This window comes from Gracilinanus agilis, unplaced genomic scaffold, assembly GCF_016433145.1.
Source record: "Gracilinanus agilis isolate LMUSP501 unplaced genomic scaffold, AgileGrace unplaced_scaffold56696, whole genome shotgun sequence".
In the NCBI taxonomy this organism is placed as follows: domain Eukaryota; kingdom Metazoa; phylum Chordata; class Mammalia; order Didelphimorphia; family Didelphidae; genus Gracilinanus; species Gracilinanus agilis.
This window is the reverse complement of record NW_025392127.1, coordinates 1-6,169: the sequence shown is the minus strand read 5'-3', so window position 1 is coordinate 6,169 and position 6,169 is coordinate 1. Positions and strand designations below refer to the sequence as shown.

Genomic DNA, 6,169 nt, shown 5'->3' with positions numbered 1-6,169 from the left:
TGAGGAAGATTAGATTAGGTATTGATTAGGTATTAAGTTGTACATAGCAGGAAGGAGCTGGAGCTGGGAATTCCAGGATGGAATGAGGGAGCAGGAAGAAGTGTGTCTGTGCCTTGAGTGAGGACTCCATTAGTGGTGGGCAAAAACTGTTGCCAGCCTGGGAGACCTCAGAGCAAAGGACACCTTGCTTCCTGATTTCCCCTGGGATCCTGTGTGGTGTGGCATCTAGCAAAAAGGATAAGATCTACAGTGCCAAAAGAAGAAGGAGAAGTTTGAAATCTGGTGGACAGTGCCTCAAGCAAAACCTTCTCTACTTGGTACCTGAGACAACTTTGGCTATTGGCAGGGAGTAGGGAGCAGGAAGAAGTGACTTGGACTCTGGGAAGGACTCCATTGGGGGTTAACACAAACTGTGGTTAGCCCTGGGAGCACTCAGAGTAAAAGGACATCCTGTATCCTGATTTTCCCCTGGGATCCTGAGTGGTGGCATCTAGCAAAGAGAGAAGATCAACAGTCCTGTACCAAGGAAGAGGAGAAAGTTTGAGAATCTGATGGACAGCGTTTCAAGCAAAACCCTCCCTACTTGGTACCTGAGAGTACCTTGGCTCTTGGCATCTAGAGATCATCAGTGGATTGCAGTGAGAATCCCAAAGCCACAAAGCCCCTAGCTGAGCTGCTCAAGCCTGGCAGGTTCCAGGTCTCAGGCAGTCACTCAGAGACTCCACAGCTCCTTGGGCCCTGTCAGTTTACATTACTAAGTTAGTGTAGAAATAAGTCTTTTGTTTCCCTGTGGGTTATGTCATTAGGTTTAAGGTTTTAGAGTAGATATCCCTATCCCACTTTTAGTTGTTTATAATTAAACCCAGTTATATCCTGTTACCTTGTCTGTTGAATTCAAAGCCTCTGGCCAGAGTGACAGTTGGCTAACAGTCCTTTATCAGTTAGGAGCAGCTTGGCTGTTCAAGTCTTCATGTCCAGGTCTAGTCTCTCATAAATCCAGTGTGTGTTCCCACAAGCCACTTAGTTTATTTATAATATCCCTGGTGACCCCATTACCTTTACTTATATTTCCTACAAGACCAATGTTCTCCTGAGTGGGCACCAATAAGCTGGCTTCCCCCTCTCAGGAGTTGCACAGGAGCTCCATGTATAATTGGAATTTGGGAGATGCCATCTAAAAGTATATATATTTTCCCCCCTATGGAAACGTGGGAACTATCCAACTACATTTCCCGTGGTCCAATGGATTTCCGGTTTCTGGTTCTTTGGGCGTGGGGACGCCTGCATCCCCTTGCATAGGACAGTTTAACTGGGAGGAGATCCAAAAGTAAGGTTTCTTGATCTTCCTGAAGGGCTGACTGACGTGTGGAGAGGATGGGCTCCGGCGGTAAATATAAAAGATAGGTGCGGTCTTATGTATATTTTACCAGCATGGCCATGGCTTTAATTAAACTACTAGTTTCTATTATTATATCAGTCTTCATCATTTTTTATGGTAACAATGATGGCAACCATACGAAGTTTGGAATTCGAATTCTCAATTTTCTAGATAGCCTAAGAAGAAGCCATGCGGCTCTGGGACCCAGAGTCTCAGAAACGATCTTTTCCCTCGCCCAGTCCTCTCCCAATTTTCCCCAGCCTAGAGGCTGCTTTACGGGGAAGAGAGACAATGGTTTTATTGCTGCTGGGCTGCGAATTATTTTGCTCAATGCCCTGGGCCTGGTGGCCCTTGCAGACACTGATGGACTGCCGGAGCCCAGCCAGTATCATCTTGCCGCTGATCTCCTGACTCCTGACCTGGTCTCCCTTCCTGCCACACTGCAAGCCTGCCAGAGTCCCAGTGCCTGTGATCTCTGCTGCTTTTCCTGTAGTCTCATGTTCCTGCAGCAAGCCGCCAGTGCAGACCATTTCTGTGGATCCGGAATCCTGAGATTTCCGAGAAGCGACCCCCGCCCTGACTTGCCAAACGCCGCTGTTCAGCTTCAGCCTCTGCTGCTAAAGACTTGGGAAGTATATCCCCCTTTCTCCCTACTCTCTTATATGGGACTCTTATCCTGAAAGGCATTCTAGCCCTCCACGTGTTTCTCTAAAGACCTAATTTCGGCACCCCCTATCCCCACAGGCTTTACATGTGGGATTTTCTACAAAACTGACCTAAGTTTTTCTCTAGCCCAGAGCCCACAACCCAACCCTACGTTCTGAACCTTGAACTAGCGTTTACCCTTAATCGAGCCGCATGGCCTATTCACCCCCATACCTGCTCAGAACTTTGAACTGAGAGCAAAGACTGATTATAAAAAACCTTTAAAAAAACCTTTCAGAACTGAATGACTTTTAAAGAGACTGTATCTTACTGCATTTTGCTAATTAGTTTCGTGAATTAATTTTTGTTTATTTCATTGATTTTCCTGTTGCACTGAATCATTTTAAATTAATGAAGTTTGTGGCTGCTAGATTAATTCTGTTATGATTTTATTGTAATTCCCAAATAATGAGAAAAATCTATTAGAACTGGTAAGAGGTTTTGACCAGCTTGTTAATCTGTTATTCACATTATATTTCCTACACATTTTTAAAGTTGTAAATTGCCTTATGTATACTGGATTTATAGAGCACATGTCTTTTAAAATTTATTCTGACTTGGTAATTGTATAGAAATTTGGAAGTTTCCATGCTTTGAGAATTAACTTGTAATTTTACAAGAGGTCTTTTGACTTTTACTTTAGATCCTAAAGAATTGTTGTCTTAAAGGATAAGCTTTTATATATTTTATTATAAGAGAAATTATTGCCTTAAGTGGGTAGAAGCATAAAATTTCCTACCCAGGATTTTTTTTAAAACAGGAAGCCAAGAAGCTCCTGTATATTCTTATCTGAGGATGATTTAGACCAGAAGGTTTCTTTTTTTAAATATCAGATTTTTTTAAAATTTTAAACAAGATGTTTATTTAAACAACAAGATGTTTGACTTGAAGGGAAAACTATCTAGGATCATTTTCTTTATAGTAATTTATCCCTACTGAGAGACAGAGATTGCCCTATATGTAACAGCTACGTACAAAAAAGTTATAAAATCGTCCTTGGTTTTACAATGATAAAAGAAAAACATCAAAATTATCCAATCAAACAAGGTATTCAAGGATTTTTTGTGGGGTTTTTTTGTTGTTAAACAGTGAGAGCAAAATAACTTACTGGAATATAAAGATAAAAGTTGAATGAGCATGCCACTAATGGAGAATAGGGATATTTTCACAGAACCAGTTTGCTTTTCCCCCTCCCCATCTCCATTTGATGTTGATCAAAACATACCATTGGCCATTTAGTTAAAAAAATATGCATTATGCCTGTGCACATACACCAGTTACTTTATGTACAATAAAGGAATGGGGGAAGGGAATCAAAGAAGAGAGAAATCTATACTGCAGTAGTCAGGATGTGAAGGAACCAAATCTTGGTTTTCTAATTGTGAATGTATTGTTTTCCTTGGGAGCACAGTTCTGGAGTAGAGTTGCAGGTTCTCTTTTTAGTAAATGCCTCCTGCCTACTGCTGGAATACATCAATTGTATCTTCATCCTCCATTTCCAACTGTGCAGGTGTATCTGTTTCATTGATTGGCTGCCCATCAAATCGGAATCTGATCTGCCTCATTGACAAACCCTGTTGTTCACAATAGGCTTTCATTAGTTTACTAAGTGGTGTGTGCCTCTTAATCTTAAACTGCACCACCGAGCCATCTTGCCCTGCCACCTTCAAATTAATGTGGTCGTTGTTTTCAGTCTTGACTCCTTCCTTCGGCTTCTTTGTCGGCCATGGTGAGTCTGGGGGTCTCCTCAGCCGCTGCTTCACAAAAGAGGCACCAGGATGGTCCGCTCCAAGGGAATGGGGATAGAAGCAGTAGCAGCAGTAGCAGGAGCAAAAGAAGAATGAGAAGGAAGATGATGGTGATGGTGATAGTGAGGACGAAGAAGAGAAGGAGAAGGACGAGGAGAAGGAGAAGGAGGAGGTGAAAGAGGAGGAGGAGGTGAAGGAGGAGGAGGAGGAGGAGGAAGAGCTAAATATCAGATGTTGCTATGGAAGCAATAACAGAATTTTTTGAGAAACTCTTAGCCAAGATTTAAAAGTTGTAACAAGTATATGATTTTTTAAAACATCATTCTTTATTGTTTTAAAATGTGCTCTTGGAAATTATGGTGCTCTATTTGAATGTGCATTGTGAATCTGCTATTTGTAAGATCCATTTTCTCTCACAGAAAATCTCATTTTTGGGTAATATAACCCTTCTAGTTCTAAGCTATATATATATTTTTTAAACATTTTTTTATGAGAGCAATTGATTTTTCCTTTTTCTCATCTTGTACTGGAAGTACATATATAATCATTATTTATCCTTTTTCTGATTCTACAGCGATATAAGCTTAATGCAAATTCCTGAGCCTGAGACTGAGAATATGGGACTGTGATTAAATGCCTCTCTGACTCCAAGAGAAGGGAATAAAAAAGTTGTTAATAGTGCTAAGAAAGCACAAGGTCAAAGAGACCTGACTGAATAAAAATCTGCATGAATTGCAGGAGTTCTATGCCAATACTTTAGGGCTTGGAAATTGGGGTTTAAGTCCTGGAGTCCCAGTCTTTTCTAAAACTTTAGAGGACATGGGTCCCCTCAACTTAAATTCCCCGCGGTTGTATCTGGCTAGACCCGGATATCTGGCGCCCAACGTGGGGACACGAAGAAGACGGCTTACCGGACGACTGAGGAATAGATTCCGCGGACAAAGGAAGGGTAGAGGCTGAACGGACAGCCTTGAGGCAGGGTAAGTCGTCCCATCCCCCATAGGCAATTAGGCTAAACCTTGGAACGTGTACCCCTGAATGAATGTATGAGTGGTATGACAAGGGTTTCGACATAAGTCGCCCCCTTGATCTGTTTCTGAGTCCGGACCCACCGGTATCCGCATTTTCCATACCTCCGTGAAGGAGATTGACTGGGAACGTGGGGGAGCGATTGTTACAACAGCGTGAATGAATAATGGGGAAAACACTTTCTAAGGAAGCCCTGTTTGTTAAGGAACTAAAGGATAGTCTCAGGGAGAGAGGCATTAGGGTAAAAAAGAAAAATTTGTTTAAGTTCTTCTGCTTCATAGAGGAACGTTGCCCCTGGCTTATTCTACACGGCCCAGGGATCCACCCCCTTACCTGGAACAAAGTAGGCAGAGAACTAAACGGCCTGTTGAAATCTGGCCAAGAGATCCCCGATGAATATTTTTCCTATTACGGGCTAATTCGTGATATTCTTAAAGAAGCCAACACCGATAGGCAGGTGTCTCACCTCCTCAGTTTGGCTGAGGATGCTATCCTAGACCATAAGAAACAACTTGAGGAGGAGGAATCACCACCAAAAAAAGACAAGCGCCCTTCCTCCCTCTTAGATGAACCAATTAAACCAACTCATCCCTTTAGGGAGCCCCTTGTCCCCTCTAAACAGACAACACGGCCTTCTCCCCGTCTCTATCCCGTCTTGTATAAAGACCCTGACTCTGAGGGCACACTTAACCCTGCCTATCAGTCAGAACTGGAAGAAGAGGCCGCCTGCTATCAGGACAATGATCTCCTTGAGAGCAGCCCCCCCCATATAACCCTGCCAATTTACACCCCCCCTTTCCCCACCCCACACCTCTTGCTTTCCCCATATTCCCTGGCTCTGATGATCTTAAGGAGGCCACAACACAACTCAGTAAGCAAGTCGCTGACCTTAAATATTTCCTAGACCTCCAAAAAGAGGTACACACCCTAACAAATCAATTGCATGATCTACAAATAGACATCTTCTGGCCTATGGTCCCTAAATCCAAGCCACCTTGACCAAAAAATAAAGCCACTCTTGCCTTCCCGGTCATCACCAGGCAGCAACAGGCCGCTGAGATTCTCCCCGAGAACGTCTCTCTTCCCCCTTCTGGCGAATCCTCTGATTCTGAAGGGGCGGAGGAAGATGAGGGTGGTGAACGGTTTAGGGGCACTGACACTACAGGTTCGGCACAGCCCCGTACCCCGATCTATAAAAAATTAAAATTCAAACACATTAAAGACCTCCATTCGGCAGTTAAAAATTATGGCCTCAACGACCTTTTCACACTTTCCATTTTAGAGGGACTCGGAGGAGAGGGACATATAC

The 6,169-nt window shown here is 43.1% G+C and overlaps 1 pseudogene; it reads right to left on the bottom strand.

Moving 5' to 3' along the window:
• Window positions 1-3,419: 3,419 nt before the first annotated feature.
• Window positions 3,420-6,050, bottom strand: LOC123256181 (annotated as a pseudogene).
• Between the last annotated feature and the right edge of the window lie 119 nt (window positions 6,051-6,169).